This window comes from Podarcis pityusensis, assembly GCF_964106645.2.
Source record: "Podarcis pityusensis genome assembly, chromosome: 6".
Taxonomy (NCBI): domain Eukaryota; kingdom Metazoa; phylum Chordata; class Lepidosauria; order Squamata; family Lacertidae; genus Podarcis; species Podarcis pityusensis.
The window spans coordinates 85,676,491-85,696,572 of NC_138030.1; the positions used below are offsets into that span (position 1 = coordinate 85,676,491).

The window sequence follows — 20,082 nt, forward strand, 5'->3', positions numbered from 1 at the left end:
GCTGTTGCAAATGCTCCCCTGAAAGGTTTTTCAGAAGGTTTTTTATCATCGGAAACAGAATTAGTCCTCAGCGACTGAACTTGCGGAAAAACTTTTTTTTGGAAAAATCCCTAAACCGCGCGGTCACAATTTCAGCAAAAATCTGACGTTCTGCAATTCACTCAATAATGGTGCCGAGTTGTTGCAAATGCTCCCCTAAAAGGTTTTTCAGAAGGTTTTTTATCATCGGAAACAGAATTATTCCTCAACCATCGAACTTGAGGAAAAACTTTTTTTGAAAAAATCCGTACGCCGCGCGGGCACAATTTCAGCAAAAATCTGACGTTCTGCAATTCACTCAAAAATGGTGCCCAGCTGTTGCAAATGCTCCCCTGAAAGGTTTTTCAGTGGAAACAGAAGGCTTTTTATCACAGGACCAGGAATCTGCCCTCCACAATTTAACCTGCGCAAAAACTTTTTTTTGAAAAAATCCCTAAGCCGCGCGGTCACAATTTCAGCAAAAATCTGACGTTCTGCAATTCACTCAAAAATGGTGCACAGCTGTTGGAAATGCTCCCCTGAAAGGTTTCTCAAAAGGTTTTTTATCATCGGAAACAGAATTAGTCCTCAGCGACTGAACTTGCGGAAAAACTTTTTTTTGGAAAAATCCCTAAGCCGCGCGGTCACAATTTTAGCAAAAATCTGACGTTCTGCAATTCACTCAATAATGGTGCCGAGCTGTTGCAAATGCTCCCCTGAAAGGTTTTTCAGAAGGTTTTTTATCATCGGAAACAGAATGAGTCCTCAACCATCGAACTTGAGGAAAAACTTTTTTTGAAAAAATCCCTACGCCGCGCGGGCACAATATCAGCAAAAATCTGACGTTCTGCAATTCACTCAAAAATGGTGCCCAGCTGTTGCAAATGCTCCCCTGAAAGGTTTTTCAGAAGGTTTTTTATCATCAGAAACAGAATTAGTCCTCAACGACTGAACTTGAGGAAAAACTTTTTTCAAAAAAATCCCTCAGCCGCGCGGTCACAATTTCAGCAAAAATCTGACGTTCTGCAATTCACTCAATAATGGTGCCCAGCTGTTGCAAATGCTCCCCTGAAAGGTTTTTCGGTGGAAACAGAAGGCTTTTTATCACAGGACCAGGAATCTGCCCTCCACAATTTAACCTGCGGAAAAACTTTTTTTTGAAAAAATCCCTAAGCCGCGCGGTCACAATTTCAGCAAAAATCTGACGTTCTGCAATTCATTCAAAAATGGTGCCGAGCTGTTGCAAATGCTCCACTGAAAGGTTTTTTGGTATAAAGAGAAGACTTTTTATCACAGAACCAGGAATATGCCCTCCACAATTTAACCTGCGGAAAAACTTTTTTTTGAAAAAATCCCTAAGCCGCGCGGTCACAATTTCAGCAAAAATCTCTAGTTCTGCAATTCATTCAAAAATGGTGCCCAGCTGTTGCAAATGCTCCCCTGAAAGGTTTTTCGGTGGAAAGAGAAGACTTTTTATCACAGAACCAGGAATCTGCCCTCCACAATTTAACCTGCGGAAAAACTTTTTTTTGAAAAAATCCCTAAGTCGCGTGGTCACAATTTCGGCAAAAATCTGACGTTCTGCAATTCACTCAAAAATGGTGCCCAGCTGTTGGAAATGCTCCCCTGAAAGGTTTTTTGGTGGAAACAGAAGGCTTTTTATCATCAGAAACAGAATTAGCCCTCGACGACTGAACTTGCGGAAAAACATTTTTTTTGAAAAAATCCCTAAGCCGCGCGGTCACAATTTCAGCAAAAATCTGACGTTCTGCAATTCACTCAAAAATGGTGCCCAGCTGTTGCAAATGCTCCCCTGAAAGGTTTTTCAGAAGGTTTTTTATCATCGGAAACAGAATTAGTCCTCAACGTCTGAACTTGTGGAAAAACTTTTTTTTGGAAAAATCCCTACGCCGCGCGGTCACAATTTCAGCAAAAATCTGACGTTCTGCAATTCACTCAAAAATGGTGCCCAGCTGTTGGAAATGCTCCCCTGAAAGGTTTCTCAAAAGGTTTTTTATCATCGGAAACAGAATTAGTCCTCAGCGACTGAACTTGCGGAAAAACTTTTTTTGGGAAAAATCCCTACGCCGCGCGGTAACAATTTCAGCAAAAATCTGACGTTCTGCAATTCACTCAATAATGGTGCCGAGCTGTTGCAAATGCTCCCCTGAAAGGTTTTTCAGAAGGTTTTTTATCATCGGAAACAGAATTAGTCCTCAACGACTGAACTTGCGGAAAAACTTTTTTTTGGAAAAATCCCTAAGCCGCGCGGTAACAATTTCAGCAAAAATCTGACGTTCTGCAATTCATTCAATAATGGTGCCCAGCTGTTGCAAATGCTCCCCTGAAAGGTTTTTCGGTGGGAACAAAAGGCTTTTTATCACAGGACCAGGAATCTGCCCTCCACAATTTAACCTGCGCAAAAATTTTTTTTGGAAAAAATCCCTAAGCCGCGCGGTCACAATTTCAGCAAAAATCTGACGTTCTGCAATTCACTCAAAAATGGTGCCAGCTGTTGCAAATGCTCCCCTGAAAGGTTTTTCAGAAGGTTTTTTATCATCAGAAACAGAATTAGTCCTCAACGACTGAACCTGAGGAAAAACTTTTTTCGAAAAAATCCCTAAGCCGCGCGGTCACAATTTCAGCAAAAATCTCACGTTCTGCAATTCACTCAAAAATGGTGCCCAGCTGTTGCAAATGCTCCCCTGAAAGGTTTTTCGATGGAAACAGAAGGCTTTTTTTCACAGGACCAGGAATCTGCCCTCCACAATTTAACCTGCGGATAAACTTTTTTTTGAAAAAATCCCTAAGCCGCGCGGTCACAATTTCAGCAAAAATCTGACGTTCTGCAATTCACTCAAAAATGGTGCCCAGCTGTTGCAAATGCTCCCCTGAAAGGTTTTTCGGTGGAAACAGAAGGCTTTTTATCACAGGACCAGGAATCTGCCCTCCACAATTTAACCTGCGCAAAAACTTTTTTTTGAAAAAATCCCTAAGCCGCGCGGTCACAATTTCAGCAAAAATCTCTAGTTCTGCAATTCATTCAAAAATGGTGCCCAGCTGTTGCAAATGCTCCCCTGAAAGGTTTTTCGGTGGAAAGAGAAGACTTTTTATCACAGAACCAGGAATCTGCCCTCCACAATTTAACCTGCGGAAAAACTTTTTTTTGAAAAAATCCCTAAGTCGCGTGGTCACAATTTCGGCAAAAATCTGACGTTCTGCAATTCACTCAAAAATGGTGCCCAGCTGTTGGAAATGCTCCCCTGAAAGGTTTTTTGGTGGAAACAGAAGGCTTTTTATCATCAGAAACAGAATTAGCCCTCGACGACTGAACTTGCGGAAAAACATTTTTTTTGAAAAAATCCCTAAGCCGCGCGGTCACAATTTCAGCAAAAATCTGACGTTCTGCAATTCACTCAAAAATGGTGCCCAGCTGTTGCAAATGCTCCCCTGAAAGGTTTTTCAGAAGGTTTTTTATCATCGGAAACAGAATTAGTCCTCAGCGTCTGAACTTGTGGAAAAACTTTTTTTTGGAAAAATCCCTACGCCGCGCGGTAACAATTTCAGCAAAAATCTGACGTTCTGCAATTCACTCAATAATGGTGCCGAGCTGTTGCAAATGCTCCCCTGAAAGGTTTTTCAGAAGGTTTTTTATCATCGGAAACAGAATTAGTCCTCAACGACTGAACTTGCGGAAAAACTTTTTTTTGGAAAAATCCCTAAGCCGCGCGGTAACAATTTCAGCAAAAATCTGACGTTCTGCAATTCATTCAATAATGGTGCCCAGCTGTTGCAAATGCTCCCCTGAAAGGTTTTTCGGTGGGAACAAAAGGCTTTTTATCACAGGACCAGGAATCTGCCCTCCACAATTTAACCTGCGCAAAAATTTTTTTTGGAAAAAATCCCTAAGCCGCGCGGTCACAATTTCAGCAAAAATCTGACGTTCTGCAATTCACTCAAAAATGGTGCCAGCTGTTGCAAATGCTCCCCTGAAAGGTTTTTCAGAAGGTTTTTTATCATCAGAAACAGAATTAGTCCTCAACGACTGAACCTGAGGAAAAACTTTTTTCGAAAAAATCCCTAAGCCGCGCGGTCACAATTTCAGCAAAAATCTCACGTTCTGCAATTCACTCAAAAATGGTGCCCAGCTGTTGCAAATGCTCCCCTGAAAGGTTTTTCGATGGAAACAGAAGGTTTTTTTTAACAGGACCAGGAATCTGCCCTCCACAATTTAACCTGCGGATAAACTTTTTTTTGAAAAAATCCCTAAGCCGCGCGGTCACAATTTCAGCAAAATTCTGACGTTCTGCAATTCACTCAAAAATGGTGCCCAGCTGTTGCAAATGCTCCCCTGAAAGGTTTTTCGGTGGAAACAGAAGGCTTTTTATCACAGGACCAGGAATCTGCCCTCCACAATTTAACCTGCGGAAAAACTTTTTTTAAAAAAAATCCCTAAGCCGCGCGGTCACAATTTCAGCAAAAATCTGACGTTCTGCAATTCACTCAAAAATGGTGCCCAGCTGTTGCAAATGCTCCCCTGAAAGGTTTTTCGGTGGAAACAGAAGGCTTTTTATCATCAGAAACAGAATTAGCCCTCAACGACTGAACTTGCGGAAAAACATTTTTTTTGAAAAAATCCCTAAACCGCGCGGTCACAATTTCAGCAAAAATCTGACGTTCTGCAATTCACTCAAAAATGGTGCCCAGCTGTTGGAAATGCTCCCCTGAAAGGTTCCTCAAAAGGTTTTTTATCATCGGAAACAGAATTAGTCCTCAGCGACTGAAGTTGCGGAAAAACATTTTTTTGGAAAAATCCCTACGCCGTGCGGTCACAATTTCAGCAAAAATCTGACGTTCTGCAATTCACTCAATAATGGTGCCGAGCTGTTGCAAATGCTCCCCTGAAAGGTTTTTCAGAAGGTTTTTTATCATCGGAAACAGAATTAGTCCTCAACGACTGAACTTGCGGAAAAACTTTTTTTTGGAAAAATCCCTAAGCCGCGCGGTAACAATTTCAGCAAAAATCTGACGTTCTGCAATTCACTCAATAATGGTGCCCAGCTGTTGCAAATGCTCCCCTGAAAGGTTTTTCGGTGGGAATAGAAGGCTTTTTATCACAGGACCAGGAATCTGCCTCCACAATTTAACCTGCGGAAAAACTTTTTTTTGAAAAAATCCCTAAGCTGCGCGGTCACAATTTCAGCAAAAATCTGACGTTCTGCAATTCACTCAAAAATGGTGCCCAGCTGTTGGAAATGCTCCCCTGAAAGGTTTCTCAAAAGGTTTTTTATCATCGGAAACAGAATTAGTCCTCAGCGACTGAACTTGCGGAAAAACTTTTTTTTGGAAAAATCCCTAAGCCGCGCGGTCACAATTTCAGCAAAAATCTGACGTTCTGCAATTCACTCAATAATGGTGCCGAGCTGTTGCAAATGCTCCCCTGAAAGGTTTTTCCTAAGGTTTTTTATCATCGGAAACAGAATTAGTCCTCAACCATCGAACATGAGGAAAAACTTTTTTTTGAAAAAATCCCTACGCCGCGCGGGCACAATTTCGGCAAAAATCTGACGTTCTGCAATTCACTCAAAAATGGTGCCCAGCTGTTGGAAATGCTCCCCTGAAAGGTTTTTTGAGAAGGTTTTTTATCATCAGAAACAGAATTAGTCCTCAACGACTGAACTTGAGGAAAAACTTTTTTCAAAAAAATCCCTCAGGCGCGCGGTCACAATTTCAGCAAAAATCTCTAGTTCTGCAATTCATTCAAAAATGGTGCCCAGCTGTTGCAAATGCTCCCCTGAAAGGTTTTTCGGTGGAAAGAGAAGACTTTTTATCACAGAACCAGGAATCTGCCCTCCACAATTTAACCTGCGGAAAAACTTTTTTTTTGAAAAAATCCCTAAGCCGCGCGGTCACAATTTCAGCAAAAATCTGACGTTCTGCAATTCACTCAAAAATGGTGCCCAGCTGTTGCAAATGCTCCCCTGCAAGGTTTTTCGGTGGAAACAGAAGGCTTTTTATCACAGGACCAGGAATCTGCCCTCCACAATTTAACCTGCGCAAAAACTTTTTTTTGAAAAAATCCCTAAGCCGCGCGGTCACAATTTCAGCAAAAATCTGACGTTCTGCAATTCACTCAAAAATGGTGCCCAGCTGTTGCAAATGCTCCCCTGAAAGGTTTTTCAGAAGGTTTTTTATCATCGGAAACAGAATTAGTCCTCAGCGACTGAACTTGCGGAAAAACTTTTTTTTGGAAAAATCCCTAAACCGCGCGGTCACAATTTCAGCAAAAATCTGACGTTCTGCAATTCACTCAATAATGGTGCCGAGCTGTTGCAAATGCTCCCCTGAAAGGTTTTTCAGAAGGTTTTTTATCATCGGAAACAGAATTAGTCCTCAACCATCGAACTTGAGGAAAAACTTTTTTTGTAAAAATCCGTACGCCGCGCGGGCACAATTTCAGCAAAAATCTGACGTTCTGCAATTCACTCAAAAATGGTGCCCAGCTGTTGCAAATGCTCCCCTGAAAGGTTTTTCAGAAGGTTTTTTATCATCAGAAACAGAATTAGTCCTCAACGACTGAACTTGAGGAAAAACTTTTTTCAAAAAAATCCCTCAGCCGCGCGGTCACAATTTCAGCAAAAATCTGACGTTCTGCAATTCACTCAAAAATGGTGCCCAGCTGTTCGAAATGCTCCCCTGAAAGGTTTCTCAAAAGGTTTTTTATCATCGGAAACAGAATTAGTCCTCAGCGACTGAACTTGCGGAAAAACTTTTTTTTGGAAAAATCCCTAAGCCGCGCGGTCACAATTTTAGCAAAAATCTGACGTTCTGCAATTCACTCAATAATGGTGCCGAGCTGTTGCAAATGCTCCCCTGAAAGGTTTTTCAGAAGGTTTTTTATCATCGGAAACAGAATGAGTCCTCAACCATCGAACTTGAGGAAAAACTTTTTTTGAAAAAATCCCTACGCCGCGCGGGCACAATTTCAGCAAAAATCTGACGTTCTGCAATTCACTCAAAAATGGTGCCCAGCTGTTGCAAATGCTCCCCTGAAAGGTTTTTCAGAAGGTTTTTTATCATCAGAAACAGAATTAGTCCTCAACGACTGAACTTGAGGAAAAACTTTTTTCAAAAAAATCCCTCAGCCGCGCGGTCACAATTTCAGCAAAAATCTGACGTTCTGCAATTCACTCAATAATGGTGCCCAGCTGTTTCAGATGCTCCCCTGAAAGGTTTTTCGGTGGAAACAGAAGGCTTTTTATCACAGGACCAGGAATCTGCCCTCCACAATTTAACCTGCGGAAAAACTTTTTTTTGAAAAAATCCCTAAGCCGCGCGGTCACAATTTCAGCAAAAATCTGACGTTCTGCAATTCATTCAAAAATGGTGCCCAGCTGTTGCAAATGCTCCCCTGAAAGGTTTTTTGGTGGAAACAGAAGACTTTTTATGACAGAACCAGGAATCTGCCCTCCACAATTGAACCTGCGGAAAAACTTTTTTTTGAAAAAATCCCTAAGCCGCGCGGTCACAATTTCAGCATAAATCTGACGTTCTGCAATTCACTCAAAAATGGTGCCCAGCTGTTGCAAATGCTCCACTGAAAGGTTTTTTGGTGGAAAGAGAAGACTTTTTATCACAGAACCAGGAATCTGCCCTCCACAATTTAACCTGCGGAAAAACTTTTTTTTGAAAAAATCCCTAAGCCGCGCGGTCACAATTTCAGCAAAAATCTCTAGTTCTGCAATTCATTCAAAAATGGTGCCCAGCTGTTGCAAATGCTCCCCTGAAAGGTTTTTCGGTGGAAAGAGAAGACTTTTTATCACAGAACCAGGAATCTGCCCTCCACAATTTAACCTGCGGAAAAACTTTTTTTTGAAAAAATCCCTAAGTCACGTGGTCACAATTTCGGCAAAAATCTGACGTTCTGCAATTCACTCAAAAATGGTGCCCAGCTGTTGGAAATGCTCCCCTGAAAGGTTTTTTGGTGGAAACAGAAGGCTTTTTATCATCAGAAACAGAATTAGCCCTCGACGACTGAACTTGCGGAAAAACATTTTTTTTGAAAAAATCCCTAAGCCGCGCGGTCACAATTTCAGCAAAAATCTGACGTTCTGCAATTCACTCTAAAATGGTGCCCAGCTGTTGCAAATGCTCCCCTGAAAGGTTTTTCAGAAGGTTTTTTATCATCGGAAACAGAATTAGTCCTCAACGTCTGAACTTGTGGAAAAACTTTTTTTTGGAAAAATCCCTACGCCGCGCGGTCACAATTTCAGCAAAAATCTGACGTTCTGCAATTCACTCAAAAATGGTGCCCAGGTGTTGCAAATGGTTCCCCTGGAAGGTTTTTCGGTGGAAACAGAAGGCTTTTTATCACAGGACCAGGAATCTGCCTCCACAATTTAACCTGCGGAAAAACTTTTTTTTGAAAAAATCCCTAAGCCGCGTGGTAACAATTTCAGCAAAAATCTGACGTTCTGCAATTCACTCAATAATGGTGCCGAGCTGTTGCAAATGCTCCCCTGAAAGGTTTTTCAGAAGGTTTTTTATCATCGGAAACAGAATTAGTCCTCAACGACTGAACTTGCGGAAAAACTTTTTTTTGGAAAAATCCCTAAGCCGCGCGGTAACAATTTCAGCAAAAATCTGACGTTCTGCAATTCATTCAGTAATGGTGCCCAGCTGTTGCAAATGCTCCCCTGAAAGGTTTTTCGGTGGGAACAAAAGGCTTTTTATCACAGGACCAGGAATCTGCCCTCCACAATTTAACCTGCGCAAAAATTTTTTTTGGAAAAAATCCCTAAGCCGCGCGGTCACAATTTCAGCAAAAATCTGACGTTCTGCAATTCATTCAAAAATGGTGCCCAGCTGTTGCAAATGCTCCCCTGAAAGGTTTTTCGGTGGAAACAGAAGGCTTTTTATCACAGAACCAGGAATCTGCCCTCCACAATTTAACCTGCGGAAAAACTTTTTTTCGAAAAATCCCTAAGCCGCGCGGTCACAATTTCAGCAAAAATCTGACGTTCTGCAATTCACTCAAAAATGGTGCCAGCTGTTGCAAATGCTCCCCTGAAAGGTTTTTCAGAAGGTTTTTTATCATCAGAAACAGAATTAGTCCTCAACGACTGAACCTGAGGAAAAACTTTTTTCGAAAAAATCCCTAAGCCGCGCGGTCACAATTTCAGCAAAAATCTCACGTTATGCAATTCACTCAAAAATGGTGCCCAGCTGTTGCAAATGCTCCCCTGAAAGGTTTTTCGATGGAAACAGAAGGCTTTTTTTCACAGGACCAGGAATCTGCCCTCCACAATTTAACCTGCGCAAAAACTTTTTTTTGAAAAAATCCCTAAGCCGCGCGGTCACAATTTCAGCAAAAATCTCTAGTTCTGCAATTCATTCAAAAATGGTGCCCAGCTGTTGCAAATGCTCCCCTGAAAGGTTTTTCGGTGGAAAGAGAAGACTTTTTATCACAGAACCAGGAATCTGCCCTCCACAATTTAACCTGCGGAAAAACTTTTTTTTGAAAAAATCCCTAAGTCGCGTGGTCACAATTTCGGCAAAAATCTGACGTTCTGCAATTCACTCAAAAATGGTGCCCAGCTGTTGGAAATGCTCCCCTGAAAGGTTTTTTGGTGGAAACAGAAGGCTTTTTATCATCAGAAACAGAATTAGCCCTCGACGACTGAACTTGCGGAAAAACATTTTTTTTGAAAAAATCCCTAAGCCGCGCGGTCACAATTTCAGCAAAAATCTGACGTTCTGCAATTCACTCAAAAATGGTGCCCAGCTGTTGCAAATGCTCCCCTGAAAGGTTTTTCAGAAGGTTTTTTATCATCGGAAACAGAATTAGTCCTCAACGTCTGAACTTGTGGAAAAACTTTTTTTTTGAAAAATCCCTACGCCGCGCGGTCACAATTTCAGCAAAAATCTGACGTTCTGCAATTCACTCAAAAATGGTGCCCAGGTGTTGCAAATGGTTCCCCTGGAAGGTTTTTCGGTGGAAACAGAAGGCTTTTTATCACAGGACCAGGAATCTGCCTCCACAATTTAACCTGCGGAAAAACTTTTTTTTGAAAAAATCCCTAAGCCGCGTGGTAACAATTTCAGCAAAAATCTGACGTTCTGCAATTCACTCAATAATGGTGCCGAGCTGTTGCAAATGCTCCCCTGAAAGGTTTTTCAGAAGGTTTTTTATCATCGGAAACAGAATTAGTCCTCAACGACTGAACTTGAGGAAAAACTTTTTTTTGGAAAAATCCCTAAGCCGCGCGGTAACAATTTCAGCAAAAATCTGACGTTCTGCAATTCATTCAGTAATGGTGCCCAGCTGTTGCAAATGCTCCCCTGAAAGGTTTTTCGGTGGGAACAAAAGGCTTTTTATCACAGGACCAGGAATCTGCCCTCCACAATTTAACCTGCGCAAAAAATTTTTTTGGAAAAAATCCCTAAGCCGCGCGGTCACAATTTCAGCAAAAATCTGACGTTCTGCAATTCACTCAAAAATGGTGCCAGCTGTTGCAAATGCTCCCCTGAAAGGTTTTTCAGAAGGTTTTTTATCATCAGAAACAGAATTAGTCCTCAACGACTGAACCTGAGGAAAAACTTTTTTCGAAAAAATCCCTAAGCCGCGCGGTCACAATTTCAGCAAAAATCTCACGTTCTGCAATTCACTCAAAAATGGTGCCCAGCTGTTGCAAATGCTCCCCTGAAAGGTTTTTCGATGGAAACAGAAGGCTTTTTTTCACAGGACCAGGAATCTGCCCTCCACAATTTAACCTGCGCAAAAACTTTTTTTTGAAAAAATCCCTAAGCCGCGCGGTCACAATTTCAGCAAAAATCTCTAGTTCGGCAATTCATTCAAAAATGGTGCCCAGCTGTTGCAAATGCTCCCCTGAAAGGTTTTTCGGTGGAAAGAGAAGACTTTTTATCACAGAACCAGGAATCTGCCCTCCACAATTTAACCTGCGGAAAAACTTTTTTTTGAAAAAATCCCTAAGTCGCGTGGTCACAATTTCAGCAAAAATCTGACGTTCTGCAATTCATTCAAAAATGGTGCCCAGCTGTTGCAAATGCTCCACTGAAAGGTTTTTTGGTGGAAAGAGAAGACTTTTTATCACAGAACCAGGAATCTGCCCTCCACAATTGAACCTGCGGAAAAACTTTTTTTTGAAAAAATCCCTAAGTCGCGCGGTCACAATTTCAGCAAAAATCTGACGTTCTGCAATTCATTCAAAAATGGTGCCCAGCTGTTGCAAATGCTCCCCTGAAAGGTTTTTTGGTGGAAACAGAAGACTTTTTATCACAGAACCAGGAATCTGCCCTCCACAATTGAACCTGCGGAAAAACTTTTTTTTGAAAAAATCCCTAAGCCGCGCGGTCACAATTTCAGCATAAATCTGACGTTCTGCAACTCACTCAAAAATGGTGCCCAGCTGTTGCAGATGCTCCCTGAAAGGTTTTTTGGTGGAAACAGAAGGCTTTTTATCACTGGACCAGGAATCTGCCCTGCACAATTTAACCTGCGCAAAAACTTTTTTTTGAAAAAATCCCTAAGCCGCGCGGTCACAATTTCAGCAAAAATCTCTAGTTCTGCAATTCATTCAAAAATGGTGCCCAGCTGTTGCAAATGCTCCCCTGAAAGGTTTTTCGGTGGAAAGAGAAGACTTTTTATCACAGAACCAGGAATCTGCCCTCCACAATTTAACCTGCGGAAAAACTTTTTTTTGAAAAAATCCCTAAGTCACGTGGTCACAATTTCGGCAAAAATCTGACGTTCTGCAATTCACTCAAAAATGGTGCCCAGCTGTTGGAAATGCTCCCCTGAAAGGTTTTTTGGTGGAAACAGAAGGCTTTTTATCATCAGAAACAGAATTAGCCCTCGACGACTGAACTTGCGGAAAAACATTTTTTTTGAAAAAATCCCTAAGCCGCGCGGTCACAATTTCAGCAAAAATCTGACGTTCTGCAATTCACTCTAAAATGGTGCCCAGCTGTTGCAAATGCTCCCCTGAAAGGTTTTTCAGAAGGTTTTTTATCATCGGAAACAGAATTAGTCCTCAACGTCTGAACTTGTGGAAAAACTTTTTTTTGGAAAAATCCCTACGCCGCGCGGTCACAATTTCAGCAAAAATCTGACGTTCTGCAATTCACTCAAAAATGGTGCCCAGGTGTTGCAAATGGTTCCCCTGGAAGGTTTTTCGGTGGAAACAGAAGGCTTTTTATCACAGGACCAGGAATCTGCCTCCACAATTTAACCTGCGGAAAAACTTTTTTTTGAAAAAATCCCTAAGCCGCGTGGTAACAATTTCAGCAAAAATCTGACGTTCTGCAATTCACTCAATAATGGTGCCGAGCTGTTGCAAATGCTCCCCTGAAAGGTTTTTCAGAAGGTTTTTTATCATCGGAAACAGAATTAGTCCTCAACGACTGAACTTGCGGAAAAACTTTTTTTTGGAAAAATCCCTAAGCCGCGCGGTAACAATTTCAGCAAAAATCTGACGTTCTGCAATTCATTCAGTAATGGTGCCCAGCTGTTGCAAATGCTCCCCTGAAAGGTTTTTCGGTGGGAACAAAAGGCTTTTTATCACAGGACCAGGAATCTGCCCTCCACAATTTAACCTGCGCAAAAAATTTTTTTGGAAAAAATCCCTAAGCCGCGCGGTCACAATTTCAGCAAAAATCTGACGTTCTGCAATTCATTCAAAAATGGTGCCCAGCTGTTGCAAATGCTCCCCTGAAAGGTTTTTCGGTGGAAACAGAAGGCTTTTTATCACAGAACCAGGAATCTGCCCTCCACAATTTAACCTGCGGAAAAACTTTTTTTCGAAAAATCCCTAAGCCGCGCGGTCACAATTTCAGCAAAAATCTGACGTTCTGCAATTCACTCAAAAATGGTGCCAGCTGTTGCAAATGCTCCCCTGAAAGGTTTTTCAGAAGGTTTTTTATCATCAGAAACAGAATTAGTCCTCAACGACTGAACCTGAGGAAAAACTTTTTTCGAAAAAATCCCTAAGCCGCGCGGTCACAATTTCAGCAAAAATCTCACGTTCTGCAATTCACTCAAAAATGGTGCCCAGCTGTTGCAAATGCTCCCCTGAAAGGTTTTTCGATGGAAACAGAAGGCTTTTTTTCACAGGACCAGGAATCTGCCCTCCACAATTTAACCTGCGCAAAAACTTTTTTTTGAAAAAATCCCTAAGCCGCGCGGTCACAATTTCAGCAAAAATCTCTAGTTCTGCAATTCATTCAAAAATGGTGCCCAGCTGTTGCAAATGCTCCCCTGAAAGGTTTTTCGGTGGAAAGAGAAGACTTTTTATCACAGAACCAGGAATCTGCCCTCCACAATTTAACCTGCGGAAAAACTTTTTTTTGAAAAAATCCCTAAGTCGCGTGGTCACAATTTCGGCAAAAATCTGACGTTCTGCAATTCACTCAAAAATGGTGCCCAGCTGTTGGAAATGCTCCCCTGAAAGGTTTTTTGGTGGAAACAGAAGGCTTTTTATCATCAGAAACAGAATTAGCCCTCGACGACTGAACTTGCGGAAAAACATTTTTTTTGAAAAAATCCCTAAGCCGCGCGGTCACAATTTCAGCAAAAATCTGACGTTCTGCAATTCACTCAAAAATGGTGCCCAGCTGTTGCAAATGCTCCCCTGAAAGGTTTTTCAGAAGGTTTTTTATCATCGGAAACAGAATTAGTCCTCAACGTCTGAACTTGTGGAAAAACTTTTTTTTGGAAAAATCCCTACGCCGCGCGGTCACAATTTCAGCAAAAATCTGACGTTCTGCAATTCACTCAAAAATGGTGCCCAGGTGTTGCAAATGGTTCCCCTGGAAGGTTTTTCGGTGGAAACAGAAGGCTTTTTATCACAGGACCAGGAATCTGCCTCCACAATTTAACCTGCGGAAAAACTTTTTTTTGAAAAAATCCCTAAGCCGCGTGGTAACAATTTCAGCAAAAATCTGACGTTCTGCAATTCACTCAATAATGGTGCCGAGCTGTTGCAAATGCTCCCCTGAAAGGTTTTTCAGAAGGTTTTTTATCATCGGAAACAGAATTAGTCCTCAACGACTGAACTTGAGGAAAAACTTTTTTTTGGAAAAATCCCTAAGCCGCGCGGTAACAATTTCAGCAAAAATCTGACGTTCTGCAATTCATTCAGTAATGGTGCCCAGCTGTTGCAAATGCTCCCCTGAAAGGTTTTTCGGTGGGAACAAAAGGCTTTTTATCACAGGACCAGGAATCTGCCCTCCACAATTTAACCTGCGCAAAAAAATTTTTTGGAAAAAATCCCTAAGCCGCGCGGTCACAATTTCAGCAAAAATCTGACGTTCTGCAATTCACTCAAAAATGGTGCCAGCTGTTGCAAATGCTCCCCTGAAAGGTTTTTCAGAACGTTTTTTATCATCAGAAACAGAATTAGTCCTCAACGACTGAACCTGAGGAAAAACTTTTTTCGAAAAAATCCCTAAGCCGCGCGGTCACAATTTCAGCAAAAATCTCACGTTATGCAATTCACTCAAAAATGGTGCCCAGCTGTTGCAAATGCTCCCCTGAAAGGTTTTTCGATGGAAACAGAAGGCTTTTTTTCACAGGACCAGGAATCTGCCCTCCACAATTTAACCTGCGCAAAAACTTTTTTTTGAAAAAATCCCTAAGCCGCGCGGTCACAATTTCAGCAAAAATCTCTAGTTCTGCAATTCATTCAAAAATGGTGCCCAGCTGTTGCAAATGCTCCCCTGAAAGGTTTTTCGGTGGAAAGAGAAGACTTTTTATCACAGAACCAGGAATCTGCCCTCCACAATTTAACCTGCGGAAAAACTTTTTTTTGAAAAAATCCCTAAGTCGCGTGGTCACAATTTCAGCAAAAATCTGACGTTCTGCAATTCACTCAAAAATGGTGCCCAGCTGTTGGAAATGCTCCCCTGAAAGGTTTTTTGGTGGAAACAGAAGGCTTTTTATCATCAGAAACAGAATTAGCCCTCGACGACTGAACTTGCGGAAAAACATTTTTTTTGAAAAAATCCCTAAGCCGCGCGGTCACAATTTCAGCAAAAATCTGACGTTCTGCAATTCACTCTAAAATGGTGCCCAGCTGTTGCAAATGCTCCCCTGAAAGGTTTTTCAGAAGGTTTTTTATCATCGGAAACAGAATTAGTCCTCAACGTCTGAACTTGTGGAAAAACTTTTTTTTGGAAAAATCCCTACGCCGCGCGGTCACAATTTCAGCAAAAATCTGACGTTCTGCAATTCACTCAAAAATGGTGCCCAGGTGTTGCAAATGGTTCCCCTGGAAGGTTTTTCGGTGGAAACAGAAGGCTTTTTATCACAGGACCAGGAATCTGCCTCCACAATTTAACCTGCGGAAAAACTTTTTTTTGAAAAAATCCCTAAGCCGCGTGGTAACAATTTCAGCAAAAATCTGACGTTCTGCAATTCACTCAATAATGGTGCCGAGCTGTTGCAAATGCTCCCCTGAAAGGTTTTTCAGAAGGTTTTTTATCATCGGAAACAGAATTAGTCCTCAACGACTGAACTTGCGGAAAAACTTTTTTTTGGAAAAATCCCTAAGCCGCGCGGTAACAATTTCAGCAAAAATCTGACGTTCTGCAATTCATTCAATAATGGTGCCCAGCTGTTGCAAATGCTCCCCTGAAAGGTTTTTCGGTGGGAACAAAAGGCTTTTTATCACAGGACCAGGAATCTGCCCTCCACAATTTAACCTGCGCAAAAAATTTTTTTGGAAAAAATCCCTAAGCCGCGCGGTCACAATTTCAGCAAAAATCTGACGTTCTGCAATTCATTCAAAAATGGTGCCCAGCTGTTGCAAATGCTCCCCTGAAAGGTTTTTCGGTGGAAACAGAAGGCTTTTTATCACAGAACCAGGAATCTGCCCTCCACAATTTAACCTGCGGAAAAACTTTTTTTCGAAAAATCCCTAAGCCGCGCGGTCACAATTTCAGCAAAAATCTGACGTTCTGCAATTCACTCAAAAATGGTGCCAGCTGTTGCAAATGCTCCCCTGAAAGGTTTTTCAGAAGGTTTTTTATCATCAGAAACAGAATTAGTCCTCAACGACTGAACCTGAGGAAAAACTTTTTTCGAAAAAATCCCTAAGCCGCGCGGTCACAATTTCAGCAAAAATCTCACGTTCTGCAATTCACTCAAAAATGGTGCCCAGCTGTTGCAAATGCTCCCCTGAAAGGTTTTTCGATGGAAACAGAAGGCTTTTTTTCACAGGACCAGGAATCTGCCCTCCACAATTTAACCTGCGGATAAACTTTTTTTTGAAAAAATCCCTAAGCCGCGCGGTCACAATTTCAGCAAAAATCTGACGTTCTGCAATTCACTCAAAAATGGTGCCCAGCTGTTGTAAATGCTCCCCTGAAAGGTTTTTCGGTGGAAACAGAAGGCTTTTTATCACAGGACCAGGAATCTGCCCTCCACAATTTAACCTGCGGAAAAACTTTTTTTAAAAAAAATCCCCAAGCCGCGCGGTCACAATTTCAGCAAAAATCTGACGTTCTGCAATTCACTCAAAAATGGTGCCCAGCTGTTGCAAATGCTCCCCTGAAAGGTTTTTCAGAAGGTTTTTTATCATCAGAAACAGAATTAGTCCTCAATGACTGAACTTGAGGAAAAACTTTTTTCAAAAAAATCCCTCAGCCGCGCGGTCACAATTTCAGCAAAAATCTGACGTTCTGCAATTCACTCAATAATGGTGCCCAGCTGTTGCAGATGCTCCCCTGAAAGGTTTTTCGGTGGAAACAGAAGGCTTTTTATCACAGGACCAGGAATCTGCCCTCCACAATTTAACCTGCGGAAAAACTTTTTTTTGAAAAAATCCCTAAGCCGCGCGGTCACAATTTCAGCAAAAATCTGACGTTCTGCAATTCATTCAAAAATGGTGCCCAGCTGTTGCAAATGCTCCCCTGAAAGGTTTTTTGGTGGAAACAGAAGACTTTTTATCACAGAACCAGGAATCTGCCCTCCACAATTGAACCTGAGGAAAAACTTTTTTTTAAAAAAATCCCTAAGCCGCGCGGTCACAATTTCAGCATAAATCTGACGTTCTGCAATTCACTCAAAAATGGTGCCCAGCTGTTGCAAATGCTCCCCTGAAAGGTTTTTTGGTGGAAACAGAAGGCTTTTTATTACAGGACCAGGAATCTGCCCTCCACAATTTAACCTGCGCAAAAACTTTTTTTTGAAAAAATCCCTAAGCCGCGCGGTCACAATTTCAGCAAAAATCTCTAGTTCTGCAATTCATTCAAAAATGGTGCCCAGCTGTTGCAAATGCTCCACTGAAAGGTTTTTTGGTGGAAAGAGAAGACTTTTTATCACAGAACCAGGAATCTGCCCTCCACAATTTAACCTGCGGAAAAACTTTTTTTTGAAAAAATCCCTAAGTCGCGCGGTCACAATTTCAGCAAAAATCTGACGTTCTGCAATTCATTCAAAAATGGTGCCCAGCTGTTGGAAATGCTCCCCTGAAAGGTTTTTTGGTGGAAACAGAAGACTTTTTATCACAGAACCAGGAATCTGCCCTCCACAATTGAACCTGCGGAAAAACTTTTTTTTGAAAAAATCCCTAAGCCGCGCGGTCACAATTTCAGCATAAATCTGACGTTCTGCAACTCACTCAAAAATGGTGCCCAGCTGTTGCAAATGCTCCCTGAAAGGTTTTTTGGTGGAAACAGAAGGCTTTTTATCACAGGACCAGGAATCTGCCCTGCACAATTTAACCTGCGCAAAAACTTTTTTTTGAAAAAATCCCTAAGCCGCGCGGTCACAATTTCAGCAAAAATCTCTAGTTCTGCAATTCATTCAAAAATGGTGCCCAGCTGTTGCAAATGCTCCCCTGAAAGGTTTTTCGGTGGAAAGAGAAGACTTTTTATCACAGAACCAGGAATCTGCCCTCCACAATTTAACCTGCGGAAAAACTTTTTTTTGAAAAAATCCCTAAGTCGCGTGGTCACAATTTCGGCAAAAATCTGACGTTCTGCAATTCACTCAAAAATGGTGCCCAGCTGTTGCAAATGCTCCCCTGAAAGGTTTTTCAGAAGGTTTTTTATCATCGGAAACAGAATTAGTCCTCAACGTCTGAACTTGTGGAAAAACTTTTTTTTGGAAAAATCCCTAAGCCGCGCGGTCACAATTTCGGCAAAAATCTGACGTTCTGCAATTCACTCAAAAATGGTGCCCAGCTGTTGCAAATGCTCCACTGAAAGGTTTTTCAGAAGGTTTTTTATCATCGGAAACAGAATTAGTCCTCAACGTCTGAACTTGCGGAAAAACATTTTTTTTGAAAAAATCCCTAAGCCGCGCGGTCACAATTTCAGCAAAAATCTGACGTTCTGCAATTCACTCAAAAATGGTGCCCAGCTGTTGCAAATGCTCCCCTGAAAGGTTTTTCAGAAGGTTTTTTATCATCGGAAACAGAATTAGTCCTCAACGTCTGAACTTGTGGAAAAACTTTTTTTTGGAAAAATCCCTACGCCGCGCGGTCACAATTTCAGCAAAAATCTGACGTTCTGCAATTCACTCAAAAATGGTGCCCAGGTGTTGCAAATGGTTCCCCTGGAAGGTTTTTCGGTGGAAACAGAAGGCTTTTTATCACAGGACCAGGAATCTGCCTCCACAATTTAACCTGCGGAAAAACTTTTTTTTGAAAAAATCCCTAAGCCGCGTGGTAACAATTTCAGCAAAAATCTGACGTTCTGCAATTCATTCAATAATGGTGCCCAGGTGTTGCAAATGCTCCCCTGAAAGGTTTTTCGGTGGGAACAAAAGGCTTTTTATCACAGGACCAGGAATCTGCCCTCCACAATTTAACCTGCGCAAAAAAATTTTTTGGAAAAAATCCCTAAGCCGCGCGGTCACAATTTCAGCAAAAATCTGACGTTCTGCAATTCATTCAAAAATGGTGCCCAGCTGTTGCAAATGGTCCCCTGAAAGGTTTTTCGGTGGAAACAGAAGGCTTTTTATCACAGAACCAGGAATCTGCCCTCCACAATTTAACCTGCGGAAAAACTTTTTTTCGAAAAATCCCTAAGCCGCGCGGTCACAATTTCAGCAAAAATCTGACGTTCTGCAATTCACTCAAAAATGGTGCCAGCTGTTGCAAATGCTCCCCTGAAAGGTTTTTCAGAAGGTTTTTTATCATCAGAAACAGAATTAGTCCTCAACGACTGAACCTGAGGAAAAACTTTTTTCGAAAAAATCCCTAAGCCGCGCGGTCACAATTTCAGCAAAAATCTCACGTTCTGCAATTCACTCAAAAATGGTGCCCAGCTGTTGCAAATGCTCCCCTGAAAGGTTTTTCGGTGGAAACAGAAGGCTTTTTATCACAGGACCAGGAATCTGCCCTCCACAATTTAACCTGCGGAAAAACTTTTTTTTGAAAAAATCCCTAAGCCGCGTGGTAACAATTTCAGCAAAAATCTGACGTTCTGCAATTCATTCAATAATGGTGCCCAGGTGTTGCAAATGCTCCCCTGAAAGGTTTTTCGGTGGGAACAAAAGGCTTTTTATCACAGGACCAGGAATCTGCCCTCCACAATTTAACCTGCGCAAAAAAATTTTTTGGAAAAAATCCCTAAGCCGCGCGGTCACAATTTCAGCAAAAATCTGACGTTCTGCAATTCATTCAAAAATGGTGCCCAGCTGTTGCAAATGGTCCCCTGAAAGGTTTTTCGGTGGAAACAGAAGGCTTTTTATCACAGAACCAGGAATCTGCCCTCCACAATTTAACCTGCGGAAAAACTTTTTTTCGAAAAATCCCTAAGCCGCGCGGTCACAATTTCAGCAAAAATCTGACGTTCTGCAATTCACTCAAAAATGGTGCCAGCTGTTGCAAATGCTCCCCTGAAAGGTTTTTCAGAAGGTTTTTTATCATCAGAAACAGAATTAGTCCTCAACGACTGAACCTGAGGAAAAACTTTTTTCGAAAAAATCCCTAAGCCGCGCGGTCACAATTTCAGCAAAAATCTGACGTTCTGCAATTCACTCAAAAATGGTGCCCAGCTGTTGCAAATGCTCCCCTGAAAGGTTTTTCGGTGGAAACA

The 20,082-nt window shown here is 41.7% G+C and overlaps 1 long non-coding RNA gene across 1 annotated transcript in view; it reads left to right on the forward strand.

The window, feature by feature from the left end:
• Positions 1–20,082, forward strand: part of LOC308480654 — a 635,674-nt gene that overhangs the window by 251,426 nt on the left and 364,166 nt on the right. The window lies entirely within an intron of this gene.